The sequence below is a fragment of the Triturus cristatus genome, chromosome 1_2 (genome assembly GCF_964204655.1).
Source record: "Triturus cristatus chromosome 1_2, aTriCri1.1, whole genome shotgun sequence".
Taxonomy (NCBI): domain Eukaryota; kingdom Metazoa; phylum Chordata; class Amphibia; order Caudata; family Salamandridae; genus Triturus; species Triturus cristatus.
In genome coordinates this window covers 38,249,631-38,268,857 of record NC_140580.1, presented here as the reverse complement: position 1 = coordinate 38,268,857, position 19,227 = coordinate 38,249,631, and the positions used below count along the sequence as shown (strand labels likewise).

General features: G+C 44.1%; 1 protein-coding gene across 7 annotated transcripts in view; it reads right to left on the bottom strand.

The window, feature by feature from the left end:
* RAB44 (RAB44, member RAS oncogene family) overlaps window positions 1–19,227 on the bottom strand; it is a 710,497-nt gene that overhangs the window by 570,668 nt on the left and 120,602 nt on the right. For 4 of the 7 annotated variants that reach the window (XM_085600485.1, XM_085600530.1, XM_085600493.1 and 1 more), the window contains exon 2: window positions 11,864–11,921. The exons of 1 other annotated variant lie outside the window; for it this stretch is intronic. The gene's annotated coding sequence lies outside the window, so the exon portion shown is untranslated. Of the gene's footprint in view, window positions 1–11,863; window positions 11,922–12,236; window positions 12,314–19,227 lie in introns of those variants that run through there. 2 more of the 7 variants (XM_085600514.1, XM_085600523.1) reach the window with 2 other exon arrangements.

The window sequence follows — 19,227 nt, the reverse complement described above, 5'->3', positions numbered from 1 at the left end:
TTTAGCTGCCGTGATGCAGTTGACTGACTACCCCAGGTAACACAGCCATCTCCTGGGGAGGGGAGTACTCCCCTGAGTATAAAAGCTTTAATAGGAAGTATCGATCAGCCAGAATTGGCCCGTGCGGAGTATCTGCCAACGGCTGGTGCTCGGCTATGGCCAAACAATCAGCCCCAATTTCCCTCCGTGTGCGCCAGCCAACTTAGTAGCTTGGCGGCCACTAAGGATTTGACACCCCTCAGTAGTCCCGTGGGGGATATCCTTGGATCTGATGCGGTGGTTTATGGTGCAGGGTTTAAAATCTTGAGTTGGAATATTGCAGGCTGGCGTAAAAAGGAGGAGGCCTTAGGGTGGAGGGAGATTGTTAACGGCCAGGATATACTCTGCCTCCAAGAGACCTGGTCCATAGAAGAGATTTTCTTTGATGGTTTTGTCTCTTTTAACTGCCCGGCGCAGGCATCAACCATGGGTAGGGCCAAAGGCGGTCTTGTGATCCTTTTGTCTGTAAGCTTCCCGGTCCAAGTTAAATCTCACACCATTGTAGGATCCCATTCACAGGTCCTTTGGCTGCAGCAAAGTGGGGGCCGTGATGTCCTGCTGATTAACTACTATAACAACATGTTTGATTCCTCAAGCTCATTTGTAGTCAATGAACTTGCAACTGAAGTTGATAATCTATGTAGGGCTAACCCGGTTCCATTTGTTATTATCTGAGGGGGTGATTTTAATATTCCCACATGTACTTCCTCTTTCTCTAATGCCTGCGGGTTTGATGGGGACCAAGGGGCCGTCCGGGCACATTTCGTACATACACCTTACGGAGAATCACTAAACGCCTTATTGTTAAGATTGGACCTACTCGTCCATGTGCCCGCTAATGATAGGGAGGGCAACCCGATTCCAACTTTCGTAGGGAGGAACTCAGCGTCTGTTATTGCCCACCTGTTGGTTTCAGAGAACATCAGCTCTCTCTGTTCTGTCCCGCAAATTGTCGACCTATCCCTTAGTGATCATAACGGAATTACTTTTCCCACCTTGATTTGGGGGAGGAAGGTACAAGTTGCCCGTAGGACAGTTGCTGAATTAATCCCTCATAGGCCTAATGGATGTAGAATAAAATGGCGCAGTGACAACTCTGAGAAATTGATGTCAAAAAATGTGGCTGTAAGTCTCCCTGAGCTGCAGCGCTGTTTAGATGATAATACAAGTGCGGCAAACATTATTGTTGACTTCGAGGAAATCAATGCCATAACTAAAAAAATACTTACTGCCCCCAACAGTCCCAGGGCTAACGTGGGATGGTTTGACAGGGCCTGTACGAAGTCCTTGCAGGAACTAAAGAAAGCCCTATGCAATCACCCCAGGGACAAGTGTGTTATTAAATCCCTCAGAGCAAACTACAAGGACCAGTTGTCCCGTAGGAAGCACGAATTACGGGAGGAAGCCTGGGATAATTTCTCCAAAGCAGCAGAATTGCGGGACAGCAAACTCTTCTGGAGCACTGTGAATAGTCCTTTTCTGCATCAGAGGGAGGCTTACCCAGTATTGTCAGCCCAGGTTAGTGAAGAAAACTGGGTTGTGTTTTATAATAGCATTTTTAATCCAGGGGGGGAATTTAGTTTGTGTCATAGAGCAGCAGCCCTTGGTCCAAACCTTCCCCTAAATATTACAACTGATGAGGTAGTTACTGCCATCCAAACCAGCAAGGGAGGAAAGGCCCCAGGGCCTGATGGGGTGCCGATAGACCTCTACAAGGCTGACACTTTTTTTGTGGGGCCCCCTTTTGACCAAAGTTTTTAACGCGGCAGTTATGGTAAGCACCCCTCTTACATGGGGTAAATGTAAATTGATAAATGTAAATTGATACTTGTATAGCGCACTACTCACCCGCAAGGGTCTCAAGGCGCTTGTACGAATACCGCTGTGGAACCCATCCTGGCTTTCCCTGTGAGGCATCCACTCCTGGGCACCCCCAAGGTGGAGGCCAGGCATCCTTAGCGTTGTGGGGGCCGTTGTGGAGATTAAGCAAGCTATTGCCCAGAGTTGCAGAGTGGGACTCCATGATTGGAATAGGCACCGAGGCGAGAATTATCATGTCCGTGGAATTTTTGAACCCAAGACCCGCCGAGGCAGGGAATTGAACCCTGGTCCCAGGCTAGACCTCTGCATCAGGGTCTGCCACTCTAATCATTGAGCCACACTTCTCCAATCAATCATTATACCAATCTACAAGAAGGGCGTTAGGAGCGAGTCAAAGAACTACCGCCCTATCTCCCTTCTGGATTCCTCCCTAAAAATAATGAGTAGGGTGCTTTTACAGCGTCTGGAGGAATGGGCAGAGGTCAATGGTATCCTGGCTGACTCCCAATTTGGGTTCCGTAGGGGCCTTGGTACCGTTGAGCAGTGTGTTAATTTGGATCTTATTATTGGTAAATACACCCGAGCCAAACAGGGCTCCTTATTCCTCTGCTTTGCTGATTTGTCCAGCGCTTTTGATTTGGTGAACCATGCCCTTCTGTGGACCACGTTATTAAACATGGGCGCCCCACCCGCAATTATTTATTTTCTGACCAGATTATATAGTAAACTATCGTCCAGGTTTCGTTATGGCCAAGCGGGTGAATGCACTGATGATATCGAGGTCAAATCTGGTATCAGACAAGGCTGTGTCCTTGCCCCACTGCTCTTTTCTCTTTTTATTAATGACATGGATTCAGAATTGAGATTGGTCTCCGCTGATGAACCTCAAGCCGAGGGCCAAGCCATTCCTGTATTGCTCTACGCAGACGATACTGTTTTATTATCTAGAACTCCAGTGGGTCTGCAGAGACTAATGGATAGTTTTTTCAGTTTTATCCAGGGGAGGAAATTAAAAATCAACAACTCCAAGACGTTTATTATGGCTTGTGGCAAGAAAATAAAAAACCTGAGATCTTCCCAGTTTGTGGACCAAAAGATACAAGTGGTGGATACATTTTGCTATTTAGGCATCACTTTTAGTAGTAATGGCACGTGGGCACAGGAGATTCGTAACGTTAAGGCCAAGATGGGCAAAGCCATTTCTGGTGTTTTTAAATTTGCCTCAAAATTAGGAAGCCGGCGTCCTTGTGATATGTTGCACATTTACCGCCTTAGATGTGTTTCTGTGGCCCTCTATGGATCAGGGGTTTGGGGTCATTGTCGCCATGGAGACCTCCAGGTGGAGGAAAATAGCTTTTTAAAGAGGCTTCTTTGTCTCCCAACGTCAGCCTCTACTGGACTGTCCCACCTTGAGGTTGGGCTGGAATATCTGACTGGCCTTACGGGGTTAGGCCCACTAATGACCTGGAGATCGATTTGGGCTAAGGAGGAAACTGGTTTCACTAGGAAAATTATCCAAGATTGCCTCCGTTTGGATAAATATAACCAGATCCCATGGCTTAACCCCTTCAGCGCTGCGCGGATTCCCCCGCGGTGCTGAAGGGTTCGAGCGCGGGCGGGGCCATGACGGAACGGTTCCGTCATGAGCACAGCTCAACCGATGCTCATGACGGAACCGTTCCGTCATGAGCATGGAAGGGGTTAATTACGTGATCTTATCCTATAGAGAGATATTCGATATGAATGTTTTGGTGGACCATGCCAGGGCTGTAGATTCCTCAAAAAAGGAGCTAAAACTTATTTACTTGGGGATTAAATCCAAAGTGCGTAGAGACATAACTTGCACGTTGGCTACTCACCAATTTTATTATTCCCTTAACAAGGCAAGTTTAGGTTTCGCCAAGTACCTAAAAGTGGTCACCAAACAATCTCATCAGTTTGTCCTTACCAGACTACGTCTAGGTATTGCCCACATTTTAGTGGCCTTTCCGTTGATTAATAATTACACGGTAATGCCCTGTCCTTGTGATGGGACATCGAAGCAGAGCACTAAGCACTTTCTGCTTCTTTGCCCCCTGTATTTATATCTCCGAATTGCCTATCTTAAACCCCTCTTTAAAAAATATTCAGTGTTTAATGTCAGATCTGCGATGAGCCTTCTTTTTGCACTTGACGAACCGGATGTATGCTTTTTTACAGCGACCTTTATTTTGCAATCTGTGTCCGTCAGGAAAAGTATGATCTACTGAAATTACATGTGAAATGATACTTGCAGATGTTGTCCATTTTGCTCACCCCCCCTTTCTGCCCCATTTTCTTACTGTTAACTGAATGTATTGCTATTTTATCATTTTATGTATTGTATTGTATTATTGATGCCATGTGCTTTTATGACTGTTTTTAAACAATCGAATAAAGTTTCGGAATGGAACATCGTTGATTTCGTTTTTGTACAGATTTCCTGTAGTCAAATAAAGATTCAGTTCAAATTATGACGGACAGCTCTTGCTGAGCGTTTTTATTACTTCTTTTATTGGGAAAGAGTATATAAGGGATAATGGCTTTTCCCTAAAATGCACTTCTCATCCCTTCTACCAAAAGAGGACCGAGAGAAAGGATGCGTATGTGAATTGTTTCCTGGAATCACCCTTACCTCCTTCATTTCTCCCTCTTTCCTCATTCTTTCCCCAGGAGTGTAGCTCAGTCAGCAGATTCGTGGGTTGTGACTTTCAAATTTGCCAACTAAGAACGCAGTGGGCTGCTGGGTAGAGGAGTGAGATGACCGAGGTTCAGGATGGACCATTGCCAGGGTTAGTATTGATTTGCATCCGGTGGGCCTTCGCCTAGAGTGGCAGAGTGGGCAAAAAAGATGAGTTGGAATATTATCCTTAACAATTGCCACTGGTTAGAGTCCGTTGATACTCAAAGAACGGCCCGGGGTCCGCATGTGGCCCTCCTGACCTTAACATGAGGCCCCCTGATCAACAGCAACACTGAGCTTCTGTTTACTGGACTCAGCACTAACAAAAGTTTACTGAACTCAACACCAACAATAAAAGATGCTGCACCAAGAGTCCCGCACCACTTAACTGTAGGAACACCTGTATTTTAAAGGCATCTTGCAGCAAAAGTTTAAAATATGATAAAGCCTCTTTAAAATTCAAAAAGTGTATTTAATTAACATGCAGAACCTTTGCACCTTATTACATCCGATTATATGAGTGCATTGACGAGTATTAATTTAAAAGTGATAGTTGTCAAACATGAATTTAGAAATATGAATTCTTATCCCTATCCTGATGACAATGCTGATAGTGAACTAAAGAGGCCAGTCAGTTGGTATGTGCACCACTGGCCTTAATGAGGCCCTCGATCGCTTCACTGACAAAACTTTTTAGCCCCTGGGAAAATGTTTGCGAGTAAGCATGGGTTACACCATTTGCAGGCATTTCTCTCATGACCATTTGAGTTTTTAATTGCCAGAAGAATGCCTGGAAAGTTGAGATGGGTGCAGCTTTCCAAGCCTATACTGCCTATGTTTGCACCCATTCGTTTTATAGGTGTACATTTTCTACTTTTTTGGCGAACCGATCACTAGATACATATAAACTCACAATTCCAAAAATGAAAAAAGTTAAAATTTCTTAGTGAAATGAGAATGACGACAAAACCGACAACGACATAGCAGACCTGACTCAGGGCTCCCAACCCAGCTACCAAAACAAGCATGCATTTGAGGGTTGCCACACCCCAAACACTCCAGCTGAAGCTATATCCCTGCCCATTCCACCTGGGCTGGTTGGTTCTCCCTAGAAACTCATGACTACCGTCATGTACAACACAAAGACCTGGAGCTTCTAGCCTGGGATCACTTATTTTTTATGAATTTTCACAGCTTGCACTCTTCTTCCTCTGTGCAACAATTAGCCTTGATGGTGGAGTTGTCAAATCTGGACATGAGGCAGGGCTCTGTGTTTCGAGTTCTGGGCTTTTTACAAATCATGTTACTAAGTGACTGACGGTCCCATGCCCTAAGCCCGAGGGCAGGGAAATGAATAGCCTGGGTCTATCTTGGCTCCTAAGCCCGAGTGCAGGGAAATGAATAGCCTGGGTCTATCTTGGCTCCTAAGCCCGAGTGCAGGGAAATGAATAGCCTGGGTCTATCTTGGCTCGAGTCAATTCATGAGCCGAAACTGCCATGTACATCGTGTAACACACATAATGCAAAAATGTAATACAATTGCTTCACAATTCGAAAAAGTGTTTTTCTTTAACATGAGAATCATTTCACATTGGCACATCAGATTATATCACTGCACAGACAGACATTTTTAAAAGTGATAAGTTTTAGAAGCGTTATGGCTTGCCCGCCTAAGACAATGCCATTAGTAGACTAAGAGGCAAGTCAGCAGTCATTTAAACACGAAATGCCACCTGGATTCGAATTATAGTTGGAGCTTGTGCAGTGCACATCCTGGACTCACGTATTTAAAAGTGCTCTCAGATGTGATAATAAAGAAAAAGGGGGCTCTTCAAAATAAAATATATGCCTAGGATCCTACAATTTGGACAATTTAGACATGCAGGAAACCGGGTATTGGTTGCAGGTTGTATGGTTTGGCAATTTGAAATTCAGCCACGAGATGGGTGTTCCTGTCTCTCCGTCTCTCTCTCTCTCTCTTTCGTTTCAGTCTTTTGTTTACATAAAAGGCTACTGGTTTGTCTTTCATTCTTGGCTCATGATTAGAAAAACCAACACAGAGATTGCAGACCCAACCCAGGGCCCCTAGACACAACTACCAAGCCTAGAAAGTATTTATTTGGATGGTGTCACACCTCAAACATCCACCTGAAGCTACACCCTCTCTTTCTCTCTGGATCCAACTATGAATTTGCTTCTCCTGGAGAGTATTTCAAAGTCAGGTTTTTTTCAACAAGAGATCGTGTGAGGAGTTTATAACTCTCGTGTCAGTTCACATAATCCATACCCACTCTTCCCAAAGGCACGAATAGACATACAGGATACGTAAGAAATTGGGTTGTCCATTAAAAGTGAAAACCCTACTCAATCAGGAACTACAAATCCTTGTCACGGTGAAGGTACAAGCAAACCCGAAATGAACCTGTGCTCAACCCTCTGGTAGCTTGGGACAGAGTGTTCAGGCTTAACTTGGAGGAAATGCGTAAAGTAATCATGCAGAACTTCAAACAGTAATAAAGTGAAACACAACCTTAGGAAAACTCCCACACCAATTTAGACAAATAGAGTACATTTCTGTAAATAATTGAAGACAAAAAGAACAAAAATCCAATCCGCTGAACCAGAAATATGCAATTTTAAAGATTTAAGTGAAAATAGCACAAACAGCCAACTGTGGATATCTGGTTGTGCTAGATCACAACAAAGTCACAAGTTGAAGCCACTGAACAGAGTAGCTTCATTCCTGGATGCAAAGAGTTGCGAAGTCCGGCATTAAGGATGCGCCATGCAGCCGAGGTGATGCGTTGGTTCCGAGGAGCTGCAAGACTGCCCTGTGAGGTCCTGTGTCATCGCAGAGGATCCCGTCAATGAGAGCTTGCAATGCAAAGATCAGAGTCAAGAATCCTCAGTGCAACCAAAGTGATGCGTCAGTTCCAAGGAGCTGCAAGGCTACAATGTGAGGTCCTGCATTGTCTCCAAGGCCAGATTCTTGTGATGTGAGGGTCTGTGTCGGGATGCTTTGAGCAGCAGTGGTTCGGATGGAGGTGCAAGGCTGTTTCGCAAAGTCCTTGCATTGGGAAAGTCCATGCAACAGAGGGGATGTGTCGGTTCTGGGCAGGGTTGTGCAGCGCAGCAGAGGAGATTAGTCGGTTCTGTGGATCCACAGATGGGCTGGCAGAGCACCTTCAGGCCTCCTTCCAAGGGTCTAGGACTGGGGTGGCACTGCTTGGCAGGGTAGGACTCACAGATGGTAGAATCAAGGTGCTGGGTTCAAGGTTGTGGGAAGCCTGTTATGTCCCTGAGGTTTCTGATCAGGAGGCCAGCCACTAGCCCTTGGAGTCGCCATGGGGTTCTGGGTTTAGACTTCAGGTCCAGTCCTTCACACCTAGGCAAGAGGGCAGCAGGTCAGCACAGCAAGGCAACGATCCTTCAGAGTAGCAGTCCGGCAGTGTGTCAGTCCTTTCAGCTGCACAGCAGCCCTTCTTTCTCGAAGAGTCCACAGGTCCAGACGTGTACTGAAGAGCTGTGTCTGATGTCCAATATTTATACATGGTGCCTCCATTGAAGTGGGAGAACATTCTAGAGGCTTACCTTTGAAGAGCACTTGTAGGAGAGTAGGATCTGCACTTATGTTGCACCCACTTTTTTTCTGATGTATACACTGGTTTCTGGCTATAGTCTGGCTGGGTCCCTGCTAATCAGGGCCCCAGTCTCTCTGTTCTCTCTAAACGACTTGGAGTGCATATTAGATGCACTAGTGATTGGTTACTGTTGTGCCTTATGAGCCCCTAGTATATGATACCTGAGGTACCAAGGGCATAGGTACTTTACAGACCTACCAGGGGCTGGAGCATGTATTATGCCACCCCTGGGAAGCAGACTAAATCTGACACCTCAGGCCTGCTACTGCAGCCTGGGTGAGGTAGTGTTAGCACTCCTCACAGAGGTATAGGAATCCTATATCTCACCAAACACACACATATAAACCTATCAGCCACCCCTATGGCAGGCCCTATCAATCCTGAGGGCAGGGTGCTTGGTTTACAATGTGAGGGGGTGCCTCTGCCTGAGAAGGGCCCCATCTGTAGCTGGCAGTATCTATTCCCTGTGGCTGTTTGTGGATGCGGTTAAACCATATATTCTTAAGTGCATTATAACCTCCCGGTTAATGCTAACTTTGGAATGACTGCATCAAAACATGTCGTGTTTGGTGTCAACCAACTTGGAATCATACCCCCACACCAGTAACTAGTGTGGGAGTATGATCCCACCCTTCTAGAGGGGACGGCATGTACCCACTGTGGAAACACGGTAGAAATCTGAAAGAGCCCTGGTATCACAAAATGGATGCCAACAGCACAGACACTGGGCTGCCCTCCTGCTGCTGACCGAAACTCACAGTGGAGGAGGCCCAACAATCGGCATCCTGTCACAGGGAGGTGTCACCACCTTCCAGACAGGATTTAGTGTATTGGAGCTGGGTGGGTGCACTCTTAGAGTGCTTTGAAGTCCTGCACTGGGGGAGCAGTAGGCTCCTCTGTGCATATGCCAGCTCAAACCGGTTCAGGGGCTACCAACCCCTGCTCTGGCGCGAAACTGGACAAAGGGAAGTGAGTGTAACCACCCACCCCCCTGACCCTCCTAGAGGAGTGGTCATAGAGCTAGTCCCTCCCTTTCTTTTACTATAAGATAGGAACACCTTCCCATTGCAAGTTAGATAACCCTGGACGACGCTTTACAAGAAGAATCCTGGCCCTTCGACGTTCCACTACCTTTGGAAGACGGAAGAATCTCCCTTGGAGTCAAGGAGTGACTCCCCTGCTTGGCAGGCACCTGAAACTCTAAACAACGGTCGCAAACTTTCCCACTCCCGCCGGAGTCTGAAGTCCCTGCAGCCCCGGAAGTGGATTTCCTGACTTCTCGACAGCCATTGTGAGTCCCCAGCATAGCTGAGGCAAGTGGACCCCACGAGTGATGAGGAACCGCAATACCTGGGAACCGTGCACTATTGTCGAGTGCAACCCCTTAACGATGTTCTATGAACTTGTGCGTTGGACCATTTGTGGCCTAAGCCTCCAGCAGGTTTTGCAGCAAAAATAAGCGGCCTACCCCATCCCAAGTGACCGTGGGCTCCTGTGAAGCATTTCCTCAAGAGGCGTGTTTGCGATCCTTTGCCCGTTGGCTTGTGGGTCCCCCGAAGACTTTCTTATCAACTCAAAGGACTCCCCTGGTTGCTCCAGGCCTGCCCTCACTCACCTTCGCTGGGTGAGTCCCTCAGACCTTGCTGGTCTGCACCATCAACTTTCTTCACTCCACATGAGACTTGCTGTTGCCAAGGCTTGTTGGCTCCAATCCGGTTGCCGATATGGCAGTCAGCTGCAAGCGTCGTGGGACACTCCGAATCCAGCTGCTGGTCATTGTCGATCCCTCCTGGACCTCGTGAGCGAAGAGTCAAAACACCATCGATCACCTGAAATCACCCGACATCCGTGGGCATCCATCTTCCTGGCCCGAGTCACTGGCAAGGGACTGTGAACACTGTCCCTTCAATTTTCAGGTCTTCTACATCTTGAATCCAGCCTTGGATTCCACCGGACACTTCTTCAGTCGCCGCAAGCAGCAAGTCTTCTTTGGTCTCCGTAGAAAACAGCGACACGACGCGACACCAAAAGACACCTATGCACCCGGCTTCCCTGGGTGAGGTAACTTGTGCATTCCAGTGCCCTAGTGTGTGTTGGCCCTCGAATTACTTGCCTTGTAAGTGGCTTGCTTGTAGACTTCCTCGAAGTACCCTAAAACTTTAAAAATCAAACCGCCACTTGCTCCTTTGTAATCAATAGGGAACCCGTGGCTGTGTTCTCACACTGCATGCGTCTCCCGTGGGTCTGTTACTTACCTGCTATTACTGCAGTCGGGAAGCCCCAGCGTTTCTACAGGCCCTAGGTCTTGTCATTCTACAAGTCGACTTTCCTAAACCTCTTTTTTAGTATATGGTCTGGTACGCCCCTAGGGCCCCAGCCATATTTGTGCTTAACTTATTGTGAAACGTTGATATTTGAATGTGTTCCTGGCTTCTAATCTCATAAAGAGATTAGTAGAGTGTGTCTAGAAATAAATACATATATATTTGATATATATACCTGTGTGGTGTCCTTTCATTTGGTAATTCAAGAGATTATAAGGTAAAACAAGCTGCTTTACATTCCTCTGAGACTTAGCCTGAAGGCTGCTCTCCACAGCTACCACTAGGACAGCTTTCTTTAAAAGGTTATCTTAAACCTATCTACCATAAGAGACGAATTGGACTGGTGCAAGGTGGCCACTATAACTAGTGACCAGCATATGCTAGGCCAACTTCTCACAGCACCGGTGTTCCTGCTTCACCTATCCTGGCTCAAGACTAACTTCAGGGGGTATGCAATCCTTTGTGTGAAGGCAGGACACAGCCTATTCAAGAGTAAGTAAGTCTGTGCCCAGCTCCACCCTCCTATCCTGCCGATGATGGCTCATCCAAGGACATCTCAGCTCTCTATTATGTTTGGCTGTCAAGGAGAAATACAGAAAGCCCAACTGCAACCTACACCTAGTCAGGAGACTCAGAAACAGCTGAAAGCACTAAATCACTAAGGGAAGAAAATGCCAAATTTCTAACCATATTACCAACAAAAAATGGCAGTACTGAAGACTCTTTACCACACTTGTTCTTTTCTGAGCACCCTTTTTAATATTAGTGATCATAAATTATATTATTTCTTCATTTTAAAACATGATTTGAGAAATAGTGATATAGAGGGACATAATGAGGACAGACATAAATGCACAGTTTTTACATAAAACTATTGTTTTGGTACCTACCCAACATTGATACAGACAGACTCTACAAAAACAACATACAAATATGTTTGACAATCGATTATTTGAAACATAGAATCAAAACCTTGACGGTTCTACCTTTAAATGCCCAACAAGGAAGACACATGTAATGTATTCTTTAACACTTTGTAAACTTCCCACTTTAATGGGCTACGCAACCATGTAAAGCTATGGATCCTGTGAACAGGCAGTCTACTTCATCATTTTTTCTCTTCCCCCGCTCAACATGTCTTATTTCAATGCTTGCATGATTGTGCTGTTGTCGTCGACGCGTTTCGAACCCGTACTATGATTCGTGGGTTCACTTCAGGACTCAAAACTGATATACAATATAAATAAAAATCAAAACGGAAAACAATAACTTAAATATTACTTAAACAGCTGTGCTAATATCAAATATATTCTATGATTATATTCATCATAAGTTACCTCAAGTCTGTTGGTTGAGGGCCTGTGAATGGGACCTTCACTTGTCCAATGTTCCAATCTATGAATACATAATCATATCACCTAGTCATTCTCTGTACACAGCACCTGACATCCATCCCTTCTCACACCTTCTTCAAATTAAGCGTAACTTTGGTCATTTAGTAAGCAGCCGGTTTCTCTTTTACACATCGTCAATCTGGAAACAAAATCGACCCATAATTCATTTGACTGCGCGTACGCGAAACCTCCATCAACAATCTACAACTCACTCTTTGGTTCTTGGACAACTATGCTCCTGTGATAATCACTAGCGTGTACTTGTATTGGTAAACCACTGCCCATTACCATGCTGTTCCAATCAGTTCGTACTCACCAATGGCAGGTGTGTATTCTCTCATAGGTACAAGCTCGATTCCTTTGCTCGTTTGTCCGCCCAGCTTGGATTCAGGAGAGAATATCACACATTCCCTATATCTGGAGTCTGGAGCGCTCTAATCGGTGAGCATTCTGGGGCATGTAGTTTTCTTAAAAAAGAAACAATCGATTCGTTTCAGGGTTCCAACTGCACTGGAAACAAATTTTGTCCTTTGGAATTTCTAAATGTGCATTTTCAAAATTTAAATTTATAATCCGACTTTACCATAAAAGAGGATTTTTCATTACAATTCATCCAACACCAAACATGAACTGTTTACATGCTCCCATTTGGAAGTTGCGACTTATTAAATATAATACGGTAACTCCAATGTTATTCTATTGGAGAGGTAGGCCTTGCAATATTGAAAAACAAATGTAAGAGTTTTCCACTATCAGGACATGTAAAACTTAAAAGTACTTGTCCTACTTTTTGAATAATTTGCACCCTGCCCTGTGGGCTGCTTAGGGCTTAACCTAGGGGAGATTTCTAACAGGGTCATGTAGACCTTGATGGGTGGTCAGTCAGCCTGTCAGGTTAGTAGAGGCCCTGGAGTCCACTCACTTGGTGGAGGATCGCCCACCCATATTAGAGATCTACATTTTCCTGGTGGGGATTCTTCAGCCTACAGTGGAGCTGTCATACCGGTAATGTAGTAATGGTAAACTATTGGTAATTCTAATACCACAGATATATTCCAATAATGGTGGTGATTTAAATTAGGGCTCTAGAGTTCATCAAATGGTCATTCAATTATGTAAAGTGAAGTGACAAGGATTTATAAAGAGCTGTGTTACTTAGATGACTTCCTGATGCTCAACTGATAAAGGGAAAAGAAAACAGAGGAAGACCTCAGGACTAGAACAAATAAAAAAACAGGACTGAATAAAAAATTAAGGCAGTTAATAATATAACCAATGTATGTCTAGAGTCTGACGCTTAGTCAATGATCTCTGACTGCGGATTGATGTGAAGTTGCAGGTTTTGGCTGTCTTGATCTGCCACAGGTATAGGCGGCGCCATCTAGTAGCCACTTGCCGCCAACGGTAGGAAGCGTCTAAGCATAAGTTGCCCTCCAGAAGGAACCTCTACCGAAGTTAAAAGCATGTGGGCAAAAAACCTCCAAAGTTGCAGCAGAACTCAAGATGGTGATGAATAGGATAGCTGACGGAAGTCCGGGGTCTTTAGGAATACAGAGGCAGTTGGAATATTAGCAAACAGGAAGAATGAACTAACTGAACTTGGAAACACAAGAGGAGTCAGGAACAATGAACACTACGACTGGGAAGTTCAAAGTGTTGGGACACAATGAATAATTAAACTTCCCTCCTTATATACTCAAAAAACTAGAAACCACCTAGATTTGCCATGTTGGATTAGGAGTATCGCCATTTGGATATACTTGGTGGAATCCATCCTGGAACAGGTTCAATATCTGACCCAGAGTTCCTTACCAGGGAACTCTTGGAGGAAGATGGCTTTCCAGACTGGAGACACCGAAGATGTCTCCCACAAGGGATCCCGTGCAGAGAGGAATGAGCAGGAAGATGGCTGCACCTGCGGCCGGCCACCCCGAAATAAGTATATGCATAGAGCGCAGCGGCCTGCCACACCCTTTATAGCCAATAGCCTTGACTGAATGATTACCTTAACTATGTTCCTCTCTGGAATGCAAGCCAGCATACAGTGCATCTTGCCTCTTATCCATGGTCTTTAACCTGCAGGTTCTTTTTGCAAATCTGACTGCACAATTTTTAACTTTTTGGAGTCTATTCAGATCTTATCAAATAGTCTTTGTTATAATGGATTGCGGAAGTCTTGGTTTGAATTTATGTGTGCCCCTGTCACAGAAAGGTCTATTTCAGAAGGCACAAATGACAGAATTTTGCCAAGAGTCTACAGAAGATTGTGACTTTATAGGTATGTTTATATCCCTTTTCCCCCCCAGACTTTTCTTATTATCAGCAGGGCAGTTGCTTCCGCAGAGATGAAGTTCCAAGATCATGATCCCATGCTGAGATTTGATGGCCAATAAAACATAATTTTAAGTGGTCTCCATTGTTTTCAGCTTGTTGTTCCAGTGTAACAAGAATCTGTGTATGTTCTGCATAGCTCTAAATAATAACAGAAATACTTAAATTTCCTAGAGGCTCCACATATGTGTTAAACGGTAATGGAGGATCGCTGAAGAACTGTGAGTGTGCCCAGTCAAGAAAGGGGGATACCATGGGTTAAGAAAGATGTGGATCTCACCAGTCTGCCTCAACCTGGGTCTTAGGAACTATAGGATTGTGTACAGAATACTGAGAAGCAATACTAGACAACGTATCGTCTTCGCTGTCTCATGGTTACTGATGTATTTGTGGAGGCTTAGGCAGAAGAAGCTGTCTATCTGATGTATTGTTTTTTTTTTTCTTGCTGCTATATTTTAACCTTTTTATTTGTATTTTATTGTTAAAAATATTTTCAATTGATTTTTCTGAGATGTACCATATTGTATTTGTATATGAATTCTAAATTATATAGGGTGATTTTATTGTTCTCATGTACTGTGATTAACTTGCTCTTTTATGGCTATCTAGCTGAAATTAATATTTTTTATTATGATGATGATGACAGAGGGGAATGAGGTTAAAGTAGCATTTTTTAGATCTACTTGCACCTGGCAGGTGATTGATCTGGTTATGATGGTCGGCCACAAAATTGTGGCTTCTAGGTCCAAAAGGAAGATTGCAGCAGTTCCTATAGTGTATATTTAGATTGGAGGTCGGCATTTGACCTGGTTCAGAGGGACAACTTATAGAGGGTGTTGGATGAATACAGGCTCCCTGGAGATCTCTTATGGATCCTAAAAGATCTACATGCTAACACTTATGCAAAGGTGATATGGAACATGGAGAGAGACTTAACTGGATGGGTACCAATTAAATGGGAAGGTAAGTAAGAATGTGTCCTTGCTCCCACACTATTTAGCCTCTATATTGATGGAGCAGTGAAGTGGTTATCTGAGTGCAAACATGGCAAACCCAAAATTGCAAGGACATCTGTCCCAATCTTAATGTGCGCAGACAATACTTTACTGCTCTTGGGAACACACATGGGTCTTCAGCCAGAAATGGACTCTTTTTCAGCATTTTGAAAAAGCAGGGGCATAGAAATGAATCCAACAAAAAGCAAAATATATGGGAATAAACTCACACCAGTCATTTAAGTGTAGAATGATGATAGAGGGCTCACAGATAGAACAGATCAAACATTTTGACTACCTAGGCATTCAACTGACAGAGACCTTGACCAGAGGGCTTCAAATGGGGAAGAGCAAAACAGCCCTTAATCAGAGAGTACTGCTAATTGGTAGGAAACATAGGGCCTGTGCAGGAGATTCAGTGTCACCCGCTGTTAAAATGTATTGAGCTACGGCGATGGTGGTAGCAATGCATGGGGCTGAGGTCTGGGGGTACACTGATGCAAACACCCATACAATTGTAGAGAATACATTAATCAGGGGTCTTTTTGAATTCCCCTCGGGCCTTACTCCTTTAAGGTTGGACTTAACACTAAAAACACATCACGAAGCAATGCGAACTGTTGAACATGGGAGAAGTATGGAATACCCCAGCTGAGAGCAGAAACTGAAAAAAGGGTATTGGGAAAATGTTATGTCACATATTTGGTCTGACCATAATGATGGGAGTGCAACAGAACAGGACATTTCTTGAGCCACAAATGTCTACTAAGTTTTGAATCCTACATGGACAGAATCTACCCTCCTACAGCAAAACCTCAGTATGTGCAATTCAGAAGTGGCTCATTACCCCTAAGATCACTTACAGCTAGATGGGATAAATCAGGCTGTACCCCACCACAATGTCCCTACTGCCTACAGGCTAAAGAAATGGAAGAGCACTTCTTATTATTCAGACCCACATACACATTGCCTCGTACGAAATGGATACTTGCAGTGTGTAAGCTAGAGGGCTAAGGCCCTATACAGAAATCTGAAAAGTGATACGAAGGAAATGGTAGTCTATGCTACTTACAATGGGCATGGAATATTAGACTGAAAGGACTGCCAGTAGGGAATCTTCAACCCCTAGGAACAGAGACGGTGCAAAATGTGAGTGTGAAAGAGTGTTCATATTTTAGCGGCCTAACTGGCTTTTATTCTGGGATGTGAAGTGTGTACTTGAATGTACTGTTTGTACTTTTAAATGGCTTTAAATAAAAGCACAAGACTATTGTGACACTGGTTTGAATTCAGAGCATCATAAAACTTCTGCTGTCTTGGAATTTCCAGACAGCATGACAGTCCCTTTATACTGTTGTAGGTTTTTAGAGGTATTTTGCTGCTAATGGTTTTACATGCCAAATGAGGACGATGATGGATTATTTTTAGGCTGTCATCTGTAGTCTATATCTGTGCCAATGTCTTTTGTATCTATTAGTATGTGTAATTTTAATATGAATATTACTAGGCCTGGGCGAAGCACTACGCTACGCTTGCGTAGTTTGCAAAGTTCGCGCTACTTCGCACTACGCGAACTGCACGTAGCACAGTGCGAACACGCGTAGCGTAGTGTTGCGTAGTGCTGCGGTCATTTTTTGCTTGCTCGCGGTCCTCAACGTCAAGTTGGCGAACGCGAGCAAGCAAAATGACATCCTGGCGAGACTTTTTCCTTGTTCGCGATCGCGAGCATGGAAAATAAACCTTCCGGCGAGATTCCCAACGCGAGGAGGTCAGGTTTCTCATTGCGAGGGGTCGCGTATGCTCGCGACCGCTCGCGATGAGAAACTACCAGTTCGCGTTGAGAAAGCTGCCGCTCGAGTAAAAATCTACTCGAGCAGCAGAAAACTACAGCTCGCACTGTGCAAGATGCCATTTTCAATGATTGCACAGTGCCGGTTGCTTGTCCGCACTGTGCAATCATTGAAAACAACATCTTGCACAGTGCGAACATGTTACTACGCAGTTCGCGAAGTGCTACGCGTAGCTCGCGTAGTGCGAACTTCACTTTGCGTAGCTTCGCGAAGTGCTTCTTCGCGAACTACGCCCACCCTTAAATATTACCTGCACATTGCACTTTTATGGTCATTCAACCAAAATAAAGTTTATTATAATTTTTCATCATTAATTAAAATTCTAAATATTTGAGTTTGATAGCAGTTTGTTTAAATAATTCTACCAATTCTAAAACTCTACAAACAACACAGTTCTTCCTGTATCTTGAATTGTTCTCAACTCATGTAGGTTTACAGGTAATGGCCTGTCCAAAAGCCTGCTTGGGACCATCACAGGCAATCATGTTCCTCCAACAAATTGAATACCCATTTTGTCAAGAATTTCTTTGTGAATTTTCCTACCATGGAAAGTAAAGTAGATGGCCTATAATGTGATAAGTTGGAAGAGTCTGCATTAGAATCTTTAAGAAGTGGCCTTATAATGCCTTGTTTAAACTATTAAAGACCATTCCTGATTCAAATAAGAGATTAATTATTTTCGTAATAACCAATATTACTTCAATGGCCATTTTTTACAGGATAGAAATGGTGCATGCTCCCTCTTCATAACTTGATTAAGTTAGATATAGTACAAGACTAGCTTCATTATCAGACACAGAAAGTAAAAAATGTTTTTGCCTCAATAGGTCAGTGAAATAAAAACAAACATTTGAGATCCCTGGATCATTTTATAGACCTGCTCAATATCGAATAAGAAAGACATTATCGAGGTCTTGTGAAGTAAGTATTTCAGGATTGAGTCTAGTTAGATATGCAACATCTCTAAACAGTGCGACAAGTTCACAAGCAGTGTTTGAAGATGACATAACTCAAAGAAAGCACGTCTTTGCTGCAACCATCATATAGTATATCATTTTAGCTGTTTTTAAATAAACTGTGCAATTGTAATGAGCAATTTCTTTGCCACTTTCTTTCACATCGACCATTGATATTCTTGTTACATTGATTTAACCAAAAGTCACCATTAACAGTTAACAATATTATATATTAAGTTACCAGAAGAGGGATTGCTGCAGGTCTGTAGTGGCACAGAACTCCATGGCTTTGAGATGATTTAATGCTGCTTGCATCCCAGGTCTATGCTACAATATACTTGGCATCACACCAGGAAAGTCAGAGATAGACTACACTCTATTTAAGGACAATTTTATCACAAATCTAATAAGAATCTGGTTGCTAAATAATTAAATTGTGCATCTACACACCCTTTCTGTTACAAACCAATAACATGCTGTACATTATAACGTGTTTCCTGCTGATTGTTTTGCAATCATAGAATTAGACTGCTAACATAGCTCCTGTGTTTGAGTGGGTGTCAGAAAACTGCAGTTTCCCAGGCTTATGGGTGGTCAATCAATGTTCTAGTTATCTATAAATACACAGGAATAGTCCTAAGGAGAGCAGCAGTTGGAAAAATGGAAAGAGGTCTCTTCATTGTGAATTGATTGTGGGTGTATATAAGAGGTCCCTGAGATGAACTGGATACCATTTGGCCCTCAGCGTTTCAGAAGAGATAGGTGGACAAGATGGTATCCATGGAAGTTCAGACTTTGAGGCTATAATGTCACACAAATAAGGCTAAGTGGAAGGTGGTTTTTGCTCTATCAGCAGTCGCGGCCGGCACGACTCGCGGGTGGGGAGGCGCGGTCGCGCGGGGAGTCACGTAGGGAGAGGGTAATTTTTTTTTTTTTTAAATAATTAAACTTACTTGGCCAGGTCCCGCGTCTTCTCTGCTCTCCTGCTCTCCAGTAACAGGAAGAAGAAGCAGGCAGCCAGGCTCCCTCCCTCCCCGAAGCCAATCACAACACTTCTCAAGCAGAGTTGTGACTGGTAGGGACGCCGACCAGACAGGGGCTAAAGGGGAGGCCATTTTCTCTATGTAGGCTGCATGCAGCCCACATGGAGAAAAGGCAGAGTGTGCATGATCGCT